Consider the following 17,889-nt stretch of genomic DNA (forward strand, 5'->3'; position numbering starts at 1 on the left):
ATTGAATGGGGTCTTTTATCACTGGAACCACTCCATTTTTAATAGCAAACGATGTGTTGACTTGAGCCTTGTTAATAAAACATTCGTCACTCAAATGATTCTTTCAAGAGATTCGTTCATTTTTTTTCAGTTTGTTCACCAAAATGATTCGTTCAGAATCCTTCACTGATCATTTCTTCGTATTACACAAAATATGCCAGCAGGTGGCAAAAAAGAGTGTATATGTGTTATGTCTTAAATCAACGAAACGTATTCAATTGTTACAACAACTAATCTGACTTTATCAAAATGTGTGCATAAACGCATTCAATATATAGTTACCAGTGTTGGGCAGTAGCGTCGCTACAAGCAGTGAAGCTACTAGTTTAACTACATTTCTCAGTAGCTTGGTCGTAGCTTCGCTGCTTTCTGAATCAAATAGCTTTTCAGTAGCGAAGCTCTTTTTTTTTTACCAAGTAGTGCGGTAGCTTCCACACAAGCTACATTTTCGCAAGCATTTCTGAAGATCAAACTCAAATCGGAAAATTCAACGGCAAAGATCGCTGATACTGGATCAGTAGTGATGCGACGGCGCTACTTCATCTTGTTCATGTTTATGGTGGATAACAACCAACCATCATTATGATGCATTACCGCCACCTTCTGCTCCGGATGGTACCACTCCTTTGCCAGTCACGCAAAAAATTATTTGATGAAATGATGGCATAGGATGAGGTCGGAGAACAGTTAATCCCGAGGAGTGAGTCGCCGTGGCAGTTCATCGACAAGTACATGACACTGACCGAGATAACAGAGAAAATATGTTTTCAGATGCTGCTTGTAAAAATCATCAGGGTCCACCCTTACGAAAGGAAAATATATTTACCAATATATTTCTTAAAATTAAAATATATTGTAATATATTATTTTCCCTTTTTATTTCTAATATTTTATATATTTGAATACATTTAATATATTGATGACACATATATTATATAATATATTGCAAAATATACAAATGATTGCCGCTTTCAACATATTGCAATATATTGGAAAAAATAAATATATATAAGAATATATGCCTAATATATTACATAATATTTTCCAATATACTGCAATATATTTTTGTTTCATAAGGGCCAGACTGGCCATTTTTTTTGTACTGTTTGGAGGTCTTGCATTTTGCTCTGCAAAGGCCTACAGTATATTAAGCATGTCCATGCAACAGGTGCATACACTTACTTGTGCGCACATTGTTAATTACATGTATTTTGATTGTTTTTGTTGCCAAATTGATAAGGAACACAAAAAACAATTAAACTAAACAATTACACCTGCCTATCTGTTTGACTGACAGTTTTAAGCACTGAGATAGCATTGACTTGTAATAAAACGTGTCCAACATAAAAATGTCATTTTAAAAGTAGCTTAGATGTAGCAAGCTACTGTTAATGTAGCTTAGCTTGCTACATTTCCCAGGGGGGTAGTTTCAGTGTAGTGAAGCTTCATTTACTGTAGAGTAACTGGTAGCTTAGCTCACTACATTTTCCAAGTAGCTTGCCCAACATTGATAGTTAATTAAGTTGTTCAGATGAACAAAGCACAAGGTTTTCTTGCCTAATTAGCATTTTAATTGTTTGGTCAGACAGTTTATATATTATATATTCACATTCATAAATCAGGGATTAAACGTGGAGTTCTGTATGCTAAATATCAAAACAAGCATATGTGCACAGTGCCTATAACTGCGCTTTGTATTTTGTGAGATTGACATGCTAAATAGCAGACTAACCCTGTTTACTCTCATTCATTACGTTCACAAACGAGATAAGCTATGTACCAGTTAATTTCCTTCACAAACGACATGTATTCGTTCATTCAACTCACTCACGAACGACATGGGTACCAGTTCATGCATTTCATTCATGAACGATAAGATCTCTAGATCTAGTTCAGACTCATGAAACTCATTCATTGAAGGGCATATTTGTTCACTACATTCAACATATCACATGCTCTGTCACATCTCATACTCGAAGGCTATTGGCTCGAGGTTGAGTGATTCTTTGACAGGATGAAATGGTTCAGTTACCCGGTTCACCAAGCTGCGCATGCGAGACTAATAGTGCCACGCTTCTGTGGAGGGAGGAACTTCACTGAACGTGAAATATGAGTCAGTGGATTACGTGAACGAGAACGATTCATTCACCTAAAAGATTCGTTCAAAAAGAACGATTCATTTACGAACGACACATCACTACTTGTTTCCCATTATGCATACTTTCAATGTGCTCTAGTCACCTAGTTGACTAAAATGTCACTTGAAATGAGTGTGCACAGAGATATTTAATATGGGGTCATTTTTAGAAACACAAAGGAGATACTCAATGTGTAAAAACAAGAGAACATGAAGTTTTAATTCAATCAGAGAAGCAGTTGTGTAACGGTGGTGGTCCCCAATGTTTAATCGTAGTAACTAAAGCAAGTAATTAAAGCTCAAAACCCACCGATACATAAATTGTGATCTGCATATGAACACACAGGAAAATTACAAATAGATTAAATAATAACTTTCAGAAAAACTTTTCTTTAAGTCAGCAGACTATTATTTAAGTTGAGGTCCTTCTCAAAAAAATTAGCATATTGTGAAAAAGTTCATTATTTTCCATAATGTAATGATAAAAATTAAACTTTCATATATTTTAGATTCATTGCACACCAACTGAAATATTTCAGGTCTTTTATTGTTTTAATACTGATGATTTTGGCATACAGCCCATGAAAACCCAAAATTCCTATCTCAAAAAATTAGCATTTCAGTTGGTGTGCAATGAATATAAAATATATGAAGGTTTAATTTTTATCATTACATTATGGAAAATAATGAACTTTTTCAAAATATGCTAATTTTTTGAGAAGGACTTGTATATTCACAAAAACCAACAGAAGAAGATGAATGAAGGAAAACAAAAACAACCTTACAATCTTCCCTTCTTTTCCTCAGCCTTTACGTAAACAAAAAACAAACTATCATTAATTAATAGAGAAAGAGGTTTTCCACATACTTTTCCACTTGTTCAACTCAATCTAGAAAGATCACCCAATATACAAGGCCGGAGAAGAAGTTTTGGAGCTTTGTCAGGCTTTTAAAAAGGTAAGATGTACGAAGTACCTGCGGCAGGCAAACCAGTCTGGTAATGACGTTGCAACCGGTGTCCAGTGCACAACCAATTTTATCTGAGGTTTTGTCTTTCATACCCGGTCTGTGCAAGCAAATTATCTGAGACACTCGACCACACTTGCCTTCATGTACCGTCCTCGTCAAATTTATTTCAATTTTTTTTTTTATCTTATTTTCCTTTTTATCCTCTCCCAGACTTTTTTTAGTTTTGCCTCTCTTTTATATAATTTCCGCTGCTTCTACCAAATTTGCAAATGAGTAGCAAAAGCTGGTATGGATTCATATCCATATCGCCACAGTTGCTCATAATGATGCTGTCTAATTTTACTACAGGGTGTCAGTGCTCTGATCTGATGAACTAGATCAGTAATCATTAAATCATCAACCTTCATTCAGTTGTACTAAGATGTTTAACTATTCGCTGTTCTTTTTCTTTATTCCACTGTATTGTAATTTACATGTTTATTTTAATTTGCATGTTTATGGGAGTTGTTTATGTTCGAAATCTTGTTAAGAATAAATGTTTTAACATTTAAGTCAAATTAATTTAACTAATTTAGAGAAAAAAAGCTGTTTATGAGAAGAAAAGCCTGCTTTAAGTTAGTTGAAAAACACTTTAGCTTAGGGTCCAATTCTTACTGTTCACTAGTTGCTTATTGGCATGTACATTGGCTGTTTGTTAGCACATAATGCCTTATTCTAAATCAGTTGTAATTAACAGTTAGTTAATACTGAGAACTGGAACTTAAACTAAAGTGTGACCAAAACATTGATGTTAACTGATATTTATAGATGAATGCTTTCAAGTTGTTTATGTGATCTAATCAGCATGAATACAATCGTCATGCCTTTCTATTAAGTATCTCTGTATGGACTGGACTTTTTTTGCAGATAAATTACATTTCGTGGGACTCTCTGATGCTTTGGATATGACGGAGTTTAACATCAGGGAGAACATCAGAGGTAATTTTACTCTCACAAACCAAGTTTATTACCACAGTTTACATTATCTTCTAAAACAGCATGCAGGTTTGAATTGTTAAAAAAATACTTATGTGCAACTGGAGAGAAAATATGCTTCTTTTTTTTCACTTAAATTTCTTTGTTTCAGTTGTTGATTTGGTAAATGGATATCTTATACTAAATCAGGTTTATGTTAATATTCTGATATTTTGACAGTAACATGACGAGAATATTCAACAACTCTTTAATATTAAGAAACACTTTACAATACGGTTTAACTAATATACATGTGCCTCAACAAGTAAAATCATAGCATGATGTATAGATGAATCTGATTTATTAAAACATGCAGCTAGAAACTGAAATGGCTTCAGCTCATTGTTTTTTCTTCTGACACTGTCAAAGCTCATACATATTTGTCAGAATGACTTTCCTAACTTTTTACACCCAAGCATTAATGTTTTGCCTTTAATCTCATACAATTACTCAGCATGTGTTTAAACATATTTTACCAAGAATAAAACTCTGAATACATTTTTCATTATCTGTATTATTTAATGTGTATATGTATGTAAATCATGCATTTCATTTGAACGGGACTTTTATTTTGTTCTGGTGGTGTGATGTCATAAGGATGCGGCGCGCTTCTGCGTCTGTATTTCAGATCAGCGAAGGTTTGTGTTTTTAAAACAATTAACTTTACTGTTATAGGTTAACAAGCGATGTAAAGTTAAATCATTATTACGGAATGCAGGTCTGTAATGCTCTATCTAACATGAATGACGTTATTTGTGTGAGTAAAGGGTGTCCTCAGATGAATCAGTTAAAGGTTCAGTTTATAATAAACACCAGTTCACCCGCTGACAACAAATGATAGAGAAACTATTCAAGAGACTTTTTATTGAAATCATGGCTGCAAACTGCGACTAAAACGGTTACTATTAAATTGCGAGTTATGTTACTGCTAGCGTTTATATCGTGCACAACTTAATTAAACAAACTACAAGAGGCAAAGCATTATGACTAATGCGGTTTCTTCTTAAGAGCTTAGGTCTATCTGAATATGCTTGGGCAAAAACAATAGATTTTTTTAAATAACCAATACATTTTTAGTTTTAAAGATTATCATTATTATTATTATTTATTTGTTTACCAAACCTTGTAAAATGATGATCTTTGTGCAAAATATGTGTAAAATTATCATTAAAGGGTTTTCTCATTATATACAATCTATCTATAAACTAAATCTAATTTGCATTTTAATGTGTTTTTGGGGCAACATGTAATGAAAAAAGAAGTGTAATAATGGGAGTAATAATTTTTCTATAGTATTTTATAGGATATTGAAATATAATTTATTTCCCTGTTCATTTTTTTATGTCTCCAAAAATGCTTTTAGTCCCGATGTCCTCATATGAGGACATGTATGAAATCAATGCCCTGTTTCGTAACAGAACATGATGTTTTGATTTAAAACCCCATTATATTTTAATGAGATGTTAATTTATGACTTACAATTTAAAAAATAGACAGATTTAAATAATTACATAATATAATCATATTTCCATAAGTGTCACTAAATTAAAGGGTTAGTTAATCGAAAAATCTAAATTATTAATTACTCACCCTAATGTCGTTCCAAACCCGTGAGACCTCCATTTATCTTCAGAACACAGTTTAAGATATTTTAGATTTAGTACGAGAGCTCTCAGTCCCTCCATTGAAGCTGTGTGTTTACAAGTTGGAAAAGTCATTTAGTTCCCAGTTTAAGTGAACCTTAGTTCCCAGGTCATCTAAAAGATGGATTAAAATGCTGATAAAGTCAAACAAAGATGATAAACACATGACAGCATGATTGAAATGTTAAAATGTAAAAAAATAAATAAAACACTTATTCGGTGGCACCTAAAAAAAACATTTGGCACCTAAGTTTTTTTTTTCTTATAGAAGCAAATGGCTCCTTAATCAATTTTTTTTTTTTTTTTTTGAGCTCTGGATATGATTTATTAGAGAGTTAGTTTGTCTTTCTGTTAATTATTGTCATCTTAAACAGATTGTCCACACACAGAGAAACAAACACTGGTGAAACAGCTGAGATTCATGACACACTGTTATAAAGATGGCCTTTATTAAAGAAGAGACTGAAGAAGTGAAGATTGAAGAAACATTGAGTCTGAAACAAGAAGATACTGAGGAACAAACAGGTTTGATTTCATTCTCAAAGTTGAACACCTTTTGATCCTTAATAAAATATGTCAGTCTCTACAGAAATGAGTATTTTTGAAGAATATCATATGAGTGTTTATTATTAAAGTGGCTTAAATTGACAGACAGCAAACTATAGTATAGTAGTATTTCTCTACTATAATACTATAATACATACCAGAATGTTAATTTCAATAAATAAGAATTAGTCAAGTGTCAAGGAGGAGAGGACAGAAACTAATTTTAATAACAATATAACCATTATATTTCACCAAATGCAATTTGGTAATCTTCTGATATAATTTGTTTTACAGAAATGGACATTTAAATAAGTAAAGTACAGAGTTTGAGTTGGGACACAGATAAAAATTCATCTATTAATATTAGCACCAGTCTGAGACAATTTCTGTCAAATTAACAACATCTGAAAAAAGTGATTAGATCTACAAATATAACAAGTTTGTTGAGAGATGTTAAAGTGCTCCATTAAGATATTTGACATTTTTACTGCATCTGCGATCTACAAACATCTGGCAGATGTCTGAAAGATGTCAGTTTTACATGCACTGTAAATCATAAACATCTTAAAGACATATAATTTGATATCTAAAGGGAAACATCTAATAGACGTATGGCAGATGATCAAACTAAAACGTGAAAACGCAGTTTGAATTTGGCAGTTCTGTGACATCACAGAATGTTCTAAATACCATATGTGGGACCATACTGCCATTGGCACGGAAATAAGAATCACATATGTGGGACCGTACCACTCAAAAGGTTAAAAAAACTAACAAAATTTAAAAAACTGAGTAAACAAATTAGTAATGTATTTTAAGGGTGGTGCATCAAAAGCTTTACACACCATTAACATGTGATAGGGAGCAGGTTTCTTTCATTCAAACTAACATTTTTAAAATATGAACAGTTTCAAAAAAGTCAAAGTTTACACCAGAACTGCTTTACGAATGATTTACACAAAAATTAGCTTTGCTCGCCTTTCATAAGTGAGGCACAATAATTTTATGATGCGCTTTCAGCTTTACAACTTTACAGACCGTTTACATTCTCATATAGCTACATTACATGCTTCATGGTCCAGCTCAGTGTGAACTATATAAGTACTTTTAATTCAATACCTGAGGGTCGACCATGTCAATAGTAAAGTCATCACAAATAGATTAAGTTTGGGGGTCAGGATTAATGTAAACACAGATATGCGATAACAGTTAACAAGACAAAAAAATCAGGTATTGTCAAAAGACCAAATCGATGCATTAAGCCTTGCAGTGTGAATAGAGCCAGAATTGCATCCATGTGCTTTGTGAACTTATAAGGTGCTACTGCCAGGCAGAATGGAAGTTCTCAAAACTGGTACACTATGCTCCCAAAAGTCAACATGAGGAAATTCCTGTCTTCTACAGTCTATATGAGAAAGTAAGATTCCCTAAGATCCACCACGAAAAACCTTAACTAATGGCCAGGACACACCAAGATGACTTCAAAGAATTAGCCGGAATGAAAGCAGATGCTATTGTTGCCTCGTGTAACCAGAGACTGAAACAAAAAGCTGTACTTGAACACATCACTCAGACTACAGCCAACTGCAAACTAACACATGGATTCTGCACCTGCATGAGATGTAGCTCTCTATATCAGAAGCTTTTAATGGTACTCTTTCATCATTCAAAAGGAGAAACTGAATATGTGATATGCGAAAATATGAGACACTAATATGCGAAGCAGCATTTGCTAAGCAATTTTGAATATCAGGTATGTTGATGACTTAATTAATTTCTAAGCAGCTCGTTATGAAAAAATATTCACATATTGGAATGCTTGGTTAAGATCACATAACATTAAAACAGCCTTCTGTCTGTGCCACCTTCATTCACTTATTTACTATTTCCACTGTAATGGGTCCTTTCACACAGGACGTGGAATGCGCGGCGCTGCGCTATATGATGCAGCGGTGCGCATCTTTTGTGTGCTTGCGCGCACGCCGCGGTCACAGTTCAAAATAGTTCAACTTTTGTTGCTGCGCTCTGTGACGATTACCAGCGCGACCAATAGAATCGGGGGGTCCAAACAAGCAGGGAAATCAAAATGGATGATGGGCTAGTACTGTGTGTGTCAGAATTTCCTGAGCTGTACGATACAAGTTTGAGGTCGTATAGGGACATCGTCAGGAAAGCTGTGTCATGGAGACATATCTCCATTCAAGTTGGCATGTCAGGTGTGTAAATCAGGTAGCTTGTTGTAGATATGCAATATGGGCTCCCGCTAAAAGTTTTTAAACTCCGCCTACGCCATAGCGCAGCGCAAATCACATTGTATCTGAAGGGCAACGCTGAACCCAGCGGCAAGCGCCGCGCATAACACGTCCTGTGTGAAAGGCCCACAAGTCTCTGGAATTACTCATCTGAGAAAGTTCTCTGTCGCTATGATTTCTGTTAATTGCAGTGAGTCTACAATGTTTTTCCATCAATTAGATAAAATGAAGGGCTAAAAACATATAGCGTAGTGTTGTTGTTCATTCTTTTCCGCAGGTTATGATGTAATCGTTCAATATGTACGTAATATCAATACGTAATGCATGACTTTGCTCTACATCATCAATGAAAATAGTTCCAAATAAAGTAAGAGCTCAGCTGCTGCGCATCTCTAAAAGCAAACACAGCTGAATGAAAGTTTGTTTTTGAACAAGGTCACTTGCTTCATTCTTGAATCTATCAGCTGTACAAATGAATTAATTGACTTACCACCACCTGTTAGTGGTTTCAGTTTAATTTTTAGCATATTTTTTGCGTATAATTTCAGTTATTTAAATCTCTTAATATTTCTGTATTAAAATGTTTATATTTAAAACATTAATCTCCACAAAAATTTACGAATTTTAATTGCACTCATGCTAAACCCGAGCCTCAATAACATCTTAAGTCCTCTGTAGTGCAAATTCTTTTTTTATTAGTACTATTGGCAACTTATTTGTCTTATTCAGCTGCTTCTTATATTGTTTTAAGTAGAAATTTTTAAAAGCTTAACTTTTTTATTTTATTTAATTTGACATGGATGAAAATGATTCCATTGCAAAGGTATAAAAGAAAATACTGTCACTGAGTCAAATATCACCTTGTATTAGGAAGGCAAATTTTTTATCTTAATTTTTGATTATTGATCAGAAGGTGCTCAGAAATGTTTTAAATTAGGAGGACAAGTGCTCCTAAAAAGAAAAGTAAGCGTAGAGCCATGTGTAACAGTACTGTATTTTTTGGACTATAAGTTGCACCTGAGTGTAAGTTGCATTTATTTAGGACCAAGAACCAAGAGAAAACATTAACGTCTAGAGCCGCTGTAGACGGTAATGTTTTCTCTTGGTTCATTTCTCTTAGTTCATTTCTCTCAGTTCATGTCAAACTAATTTTGATAAATAAGTCGCACCTGACTATAAGTCGCAGGACCAGCCAAACTATGAAAAAAAGTGCGACTTATAGTCCGGAAAATACGGTATATTACATCTGTGCATGAGGGACCAAAGAGACAACAGCCTAAATAAACATGCTGCTGTCTTTCATTATTACACAGAGAAGACCATCAAGGATTTTTTTTTCAGCTGAATAGACTGTTGCACCTAACTTAAAATTTTTTTTAATTGATAATTTAAATTTTATCTTGTTATTGGTTATGTTTGTGCTATTGATTGTCATTAATTTATTTGTTCTTATTTTATTATTTACTAGTTAGTTGTCATTTTTAGTTCAAATAAATCAATTTTGTCTGAGTGCACATGATTCTTGCGTGGTTCATGGGAAATAGTCCTGCCACCACACCTGGAAAAAATCCTAAATCCTTAATTTTTTTAAATTAGAACAATCGCACCTAATTACAAGAAGAAAAAATGGTTCTTTAACTGGGTGTGTGACAGGTATGTCTGGGGAATGGGGTTTGGCTGAGGATAAAATTGCAGTCGTTAGAATTTTCTTTTTTTTTTTTTTGCTTTTACCCATTGAGCCAGACAGATGCTCACTGATGGCCGACGTTGACTGAAGGCTTTGTGTGTCCTGGCCTTGTTTTTGATGTCTGTTGTTTTTTGTTATTACTAACTTAAATTTCTCTGGTTTAACCCTAGACCTGATGCCACTGAAAGAGGAGAGTCAAGAAGTGAATGTAAAGAAAGAACACAATCTGTATGAAAATTTTTATTTCACAACTGGAGAAAAAAATTCTGGTTGCTCACTGACTGAAAAGACATCCACACAAAATAGAAGTCGCTCCTGCATTCTGTGTGGAAAGTTTTATACCTTGATGTCCATATGAGAATTCACAAAGGAGAGAAGCCTTTTAAATGCAAACAGTGTGGAAGGAGTTTCACTGCAAAAAGAAGCCTAAACAGGCACATGATGATTCACACCGGAGAGAAGCAGTTCTCCTGCCAAGAATATGGAAAAAGTTTCTCTAATAGGAGTCACCTTGAAGACCACATGAGTGTTCACACTGCAGAGAGTCCTTTCACCTGCTCTCAATGTGGAAAAGGTTTCTATCAAAGAAAAATACTTGAAAAACATGCGACATTATACTGTAGACAGAAGCCTTACATATGTCCATACTGTGAAAAGAGTTTTAGACATAAAGCAAAACTGAACACCCATTTGAGAACCCACACTGGAGAAAACATGTTCAAATGTGATCAGTGTGGAAAGAGCTTCAGATATAAAGCAACATTGAACACCCATTTGAGAGACCACACTGGAGAAAGCCTGTTCGTATGTGATCAGTGTGGAAAGGGCTTCAGAAGTAAAGTAAATCTTACAATGCACAAAAGAGTTCACATTGTTCACAAACCAGATGGACCTGAAATGTCAGTTGCAATCCCATCAGTAGCACACTGTTTTCTATTAAAAAAGTAATATACTGTAGAAAATGATGCATTCTGGTCATTATCTTCCATTTTCTGTGTTGGCAATTTTACTGTGAATCAAAGGGAATGTATTGTGACCATTTTTTGCTAGATGTAATATAACAGGCATCCCCGAAATGTGCGTGATTCAGCTCAGAATACCCCATAGATCATTTATTATATCACTCTGAGAATTACCATTTTTGAGTTTAAGCAAAAACATGCTATTTCATTGCTTGTCTTTAAATTTAAATGAGCTGTTGTTCCCCACAAACCTTCCTAGATTAAGGTTATGTCTTTAAAGCTTACTTCTTGGATAATCTGCCAAAATAAAACACATATTTGTTTTCGATTGTCATGAGTCCATTCTTCATACTTTGCTTAATATATCTCATTGTGCAAGGTGTCGATGGTCGTCTTTTGGACAACTGTCAGTCTTCCCCATAATAGTGTAGCCTACAGAGCTAGACTGAGAGACCATTAAAATGCTTTGAGGGTGTTTTGAATTAATTAGCTGATTATAGTGTGGCACCAGGTGTCTTCAATGTTGAACCTTTTCACAGTATTCTAATTTTCTGAGATACTTAATTTGGGATTTTCCTCATCAAAATTAAAAGAAATAAACATTTGAAATATATCAGTCTGATGATGATATTCTAATTATATGACCAGCACCTGTACATGAAACCACAGACTTCCAGCAGGGTGGGAAGATTTCTCACTTTGTTGCTGATAAAGTCCCAGTGGTAAACTGATGATTTTGGCTTAAATTTAACAAAACCCACCAATTGTAAATCTCAACAAATCAGAATATGGTGACATGCCAATCAGCTGATCAACTCAAAACACTTGCAAAGGTTTCCTGAGCCTTTAAAATGGTTTCTCAGATTGTTTGACTAGGTTACACAATCATGGGGAAGATTGACAGTTGTCCAGAAGACAATCATTGACACCCATCACAAGGATGGTAAGCCACAAACATTCAGTGCCAAAGAAACTGGCTGTTCACAGAGTGCTGTATCCAAGCATGTTAACAGAAAGTTGAGTGGAAGGACAAAATGTGGAAGAAGATGCACAACCAACCTAGAGAACCACAGTCTTATGAGGATTGTGAAGCAAAGTCAGTTTAAGAATTTGAGTGAACTTCACAAGGAATGGACTGAGGCTGGGGTCAAGGCATACAGACGTGTCAAGGAATTTGCCTGCAGTTGTCGTATTCTTGTTAAACCACTGACAACATCAGAGGCGTCTTACCTGGGTTAAGGAGAAGAAAAACTGGACTGTGGCCCAGTGGTCCAAACTCCTCTTTTAAGATGAGAGCAAGTTTTGTATTTCATTTAGAAACCAAGGTCCTAGAGTCTGAAGGAAGGGTGGAGAAGCTATAGCCCAAGTTGCTTGATGTCCAGTGTGAAGTTCCCACAGTCTGTGATGATTTGGGGTGCAATGTCATCTGCTGGTGTTGGTCCATTGTGAAAAGCAAAGTCACTGCACCCGTTTACCATAACATTTTGGAGCACCTGATGCTTCCTTCTGCTGACCAGCTTTTTGAAGATGCTGATTTCATTTTCCAGCAGGATTTGGCATCTACCCACACTGCCAAAAGCACCAAAAGTTGGTTAAAGGGATAGTTCACTTTGAAATTAAATGTTGGTATGTTTTAGCTTAGCTCAAGGGCATCCAAGGTGTAGGTGTCTTTGTTTCCATTTTGATATTTTTAGGTCAAACTGTTCTTGTCTGTGACTCATATAATGAAGGTCTTTGGTCACCACCTCAAAGAGCATGCACAGAGAAGTCAACAAATTAAACAATTCCCCATCGTAAGTATACATTGATGGCCTAATACATGAAACGAGCGATTTGTGTGAGAAAATGAACAGTATATATATATCGTTTTTACCTCTTGTACACAACCACGTCAAAGTGATCTGAGGGCGCAGACTAAGACAGAACACGCACACGTCACACACCAGGAAGCATGCACGCCCTTAGATCACTTGGACATGGTTGTGTATAGAGCTGAAACAACTTATCGATTTAATCGATTAAAATAGTTGTCAACTAATTTAGTCATCGATTAGTTGCTAAACAACTTTTATTTGCCGTAAGCGGCTCATTTTGTGCATATTTTAAATCTGCGGTGACCAAAGTGTGGCAGTAATGAGCCACCGCAGGTTTTATTCAGCCAATACAGCAGGAGAAGTAGCGAATAGCCAATAGCTGGCCTTGTTTTATGTCACGTGCTTCCCGAACTGCGTCTGCAGCATTCAGCGAGATGGTGGAGACAGACGGCAGTGGAGTAAGCTTGAGAAAGAAAAAGAAAAAAGCGGAAGATAAAACTAATCGAACAAAGTCATCCAAAGTGTGGGAGAACTTTACTTTGAGCCTTCAAAACAGAAGAGTAACCTGTAAACTGCACTACTGAACTGTTTAAGACTTTTATTTGTGCAGATTCTCCAGTACAATGTTGTTTGCAAATGTTTAGTCGTAAAAACTAATAACATTGCTTTTTAACTAAAAGCTAATAACATTGCTTTTTAACAGTTAACATTTAAAGATTTACAAACATTTTCTTTGATCAGTTTGTCGTTTACCAGTTCATAATTCAGTCTTGCAGCCTAATTATGACTGAATGAGAGAGCACTTTATTCGAAGGATTATTTACAATTTCACAGCATAAACTATAAAGCTGTTTCCCAGGTATAAGTTGTGTGTTTACAGGAAAAAAAAAAGAATAAAAAGCAATGTACTGCAAATTAATTCTGTTTTATTCTTCTTCTTCGTGAAAATATTTTCTGAAAGATTCCTTAATAAGCTTTGTTCGGGATGTTAAACTACTTTAGGAGCCCTAAGGAATGCCATGGTGAAAACTTTATTTGAAATCTCCTTGTGAAATTTGCTAGAGTATGGGTCAGTGTTTTGATTGCAGAAGAGTTTAACAAAGGATTACTAACACAAATAAAACAAAACTCCAGGTATATTTTTGATGAGGCTATGACACAACGCTTGTTTCTTGTCTTATGTCATCAATGTGTACTTACCGATGGGGAATTGTTTAATTTGGACTTCTATCTAGAATCAAGAATCTATGGACTATTGTCAAGAGGAAAATGAGAAGCAAGAGACTAAACAATGCAGATGAGCTAAAGGTCACAATCTAAGAAACCTGGACTTCCATACCACCTCAGCAGTGCCACAAACTGATCATCTCCATACCTTGCTGAATTGAGCTAGTAATTAAAGCAAAAGGAGCCCCTACAAAGTACTGAGTACATGTACAGTAAATTAACATACTTTATAGAAGGCCAACAGTTCATTAAAATTGTTTTTTATTGATCTTATGAAGTATTCAAATTTTTTGAGAATTGGTGGGTTTTTGTTCAATTTGAGCCAAAATCATCTTACTTAAACTACTTCAGTCTGTGTGCATTGAATTTAATACATGAGTTTCACAGTTTGAGTTGAATTAAAGGTACAATCTGTAAGATATTTGCAGTAAAATGTCCAAAAACCACTAGGCTAGTGTTATATATTTTGTCCAGCTGATTACTAACAATATCTCTAATGTTTTTAACTACTTGTAAATCATGAGAAAATTCCCATTCTAAACAGTGACACGGGGCAGTGCAGTCACCTGTCAATGACGTTAGTTACCCCTTTGTTACCGCCTTTACTGACGTAGAAACCACATGACAACAGTGTCGTGGACAAATGTGGAAGTAGTGTCTAGCATCCAGCAAACCACTAGCTTGCTTCAAGCAGTTCCTTATATTTCTTCTGGTACGTTTTATGGTGGATTGTGTTACTTATTTATGTAACATAATTACTGTTTACCATCTGCCACTGGTTTTGTCGACAAGGACAGCTCCCACGTATGCTATTATAATGATCAACAAGATTAATATTATGGGGCATACACGCCAAACACAGGGCATCGCGTCTCTAGATCCGCGTGAGGACGCGTCTGATCTTTAGTCTGATCGTGTTTTGTATTGACTTTGTATGTAATGTATTCGTGCAAGTTGTTGAACTCGCGTTTGATATGTATGCCCAATTTTTTTGTTTGAATGACTAAAGTTTATGTAGGTGCGGTGTTGTTGCATTTGGTTATTTACTGCTTTATTTACACTGCCTTATTTCCCCTGACAAATTAAACAATGTAAATAAATACAGTTTTTATTTACAGAAATATGAATCAATCATTATTGCAAATGATATTGGTAAGTTCAAAATAAAATTTATTATTATTGATTTGAACACTTGAAACTGTGCTGTTATCACACCATCGAATTAGACAAATATTCTAACATCTATGATTAAAAAAATTAGTTGTAATCCTTCCATTACTCGGGTCTAATTCAATATAAATAAAATTATGACATCAAACACAACATTTATAAAACTTTAACTCGTAAAAATCCACGATTTATCTTTCCGCCTGATTGATGGCCGTCAGCGATTGGGTAGAAGACAACAAATCCCATCATTCCACGCTCCTCCTTAGTGTCATCAAACCACGTGATTGTTATTGTTCTGGTAGTGCGTCCTCTCGTGGCAGGTAACATGTGAAGTTTGGGGCAGATTGGACATTGTATGTCTGAGTTACAGCAACTTCCTTTTTCATGGCGAAACATCGAAATTTGTCAGGCCGCCATGGACACCCCCCTTTAACGAAACCTGTACCTTTAATGAAATGAACTTTTCCACGACATTCTAATTTACTAAGATGTACCTGTACATACGATTATACACACTACATACATACATATGCATACATATATATACAGTACAGACCAAAAGTTTGGACACACCTTCTCATTCAAAGAGTTTCCTTTATTTTCATGACTGAAAATTGTAGATTCACACTGAAGGCATCAAAACTATGAATTAACACATGTGGAATTATATATGGAATTATATACATAACAAAGTAGATTCACACTGAAGGCATCAAAACTATGAATTAACACATGTGGAATTATATATGGAATTATATACATAACAAAAAAGTGTGAAACAACTGAAAATATGTCATATTGTAGGTTCTTCAAAGTAGCCACCTTTTGCTTTGATTACTGCTTTGCACACTCATGGCATTCTCTTGATGAGCTTCAAGAGGTAGTCACCTGAAATGGTCTTCCAACAGTCTTGAAGGAGTTCCCCGAGAGATGCTTAGCACTTGTTGGCCCTTTTGCCTTCTGTCTGCAGTCCAGCTCACCCCTAAACCATCTCGATTGGGTTCAGGTCCGGTGACTGTGACTGTGGAGGCCAGGTCATCTGGCGCAGCACCCCATCACTATCCTTCTTGGTCAAATAGCCCTTGATGCCTTCAGTGTGAATCTACAATTTTCATAGTCATGAAAAGAAGGTGAGTCTATGGCAAGCCAAATTAACTTTTATTCATTCGCAGGATATGTATTCTTAATATCAACAATTCAATTTTTACTAGTAACAATGTTAATTTTTGATATCAACAATTACATTTCCACTAGTAACAATTAGAATTTTTGATATCAACAATTGCATTTCCACTAGTAACAATGTTAATTTTTGATATCAGGTATTAGATTTCTACTAGTAACAATTGCTATTTTTGATATCAACAATTCAATTTCCACTAGTAACAATGTTAATTCTTGATATTAGGAATTGTATTTTCACTAGTTAAATGTCACCATAGCAGTGTTTCCCACAGAATTAGATTCTATTTGCGGTGGTGTGGTGTTTGGGGACCGGGGGGGGGGGGGGGGGGGGGGTTAAGTTAAATATATATATATATATATATATATATCATATGACAAGTACACATTTCCATTGCCAACACTTAGTGTCAGATACCTTAAAGGGATAATTTGGTTATATTTGGAGATATTTGGAAGAATGACAGAATCAAACAGATCTCAGTCCCCATTGACTTCCATAGTAGGAAGAATATATAACAGGGTAGTCAATGGGGACCGAGATCTGTTTGGTTACAAACATTTTTCCAAATATCTTCCTTTGTTTTCAGCAGAACAAAGAAACTCATAAAGGTTTGGAACAACTTGAGGTAGAATTTTCATTTTTGGGGGAACTATCCCTTTAAAGACATTGCTATTGCTACATTGCTATGCCATTGTTACACTTTCTATGCTATGACTGCTCCACAGACTTCTTGTTGCAAATTTTGCTCACACACACAAACCTGGCCCTGAAGATGGACACACACACACTCAAACTCACAAACTTACTGACACACTCAAACACAGGCTCACACATTCAAAATTCAAAAAGACTCACTCACACACAGACTCAGACACACACAGGCTCACACACACACACAAAACTGGACCTGGAGGTGGACACACACAAACCTGAACCTGGAGATAATAATAATATAATGTCTAGCCTGGTTGCGGTGATATCCGTTGCCATTGACTCTGGAATCTTCGCTGGGGGAATAAGCATTAAGCACCGGTGATCGGTCCACTAACTAACACATGCTCATGTTTTGATTAAGATCGTGTTCGAGGAGGAGGGGCTAGTCGCGCGTGCCTCCGTTGTCAGTTTGTGAGAGGGAGGGAGCAAGCAGCGCGCAGATCTACAATAAAATACAATTGTACCCATATTAAATATTTAAAAAATCTGAATCAATCCGTGGCGGTCAGCGTTGATACTGTGGCGGGCC

The 17,889-nt window shown here is 35.4% G+C and overlaps 2 protein-coding genes across 3 annotated transcripts in view; one reads left to right on the forward strand and one right to left on the reverse strand.

Annotated features, from left to right (window-relative positions):
• The window catches only part of LOC127951933 (gastrula zinc finger protein XlCGF7.1-like), a 201,111-nt gene that overhangs the window by 31,023 nt on the left and 152,199 nt on the right, over window positions 1-17,889 (reverse strand). The window lies entirely within an intron of this gene.
• The window catches only part of LOC127951937 (gastrula zinc finger protein XlCGF7.1-like), a 201,670-nt gene continuing 188,503 nt past the window's right edge, over window positions 4,723-17,889 (forward strand). The window contains exon 1 of the mRNA XM_052550098.1: window positions 4,723-4,797. The gene's annotated coding sequence lies outside the window, so the exon portion shown is untranslated. The remainder of the gene's footprint in view (window positions 4,798-17,889) is intronic.

The sequence above is a fragment of the Carassius gibelio genome, chromosome B3 (assembly GCF_023724105.1).
Source record: "Carassius gibelio isolate Cgi1373 ecotype wild population from Czech Republic chromosome B3, carGib1.2-hapl.c, whole genome shotgun sequence".
Classification (NCBI taxonomy): Eukaryota; Metazoa; Chordata; class Actinopteri; order Cypriniformes; family Cyprinidae; genus Carassius; species Carassius gibelio.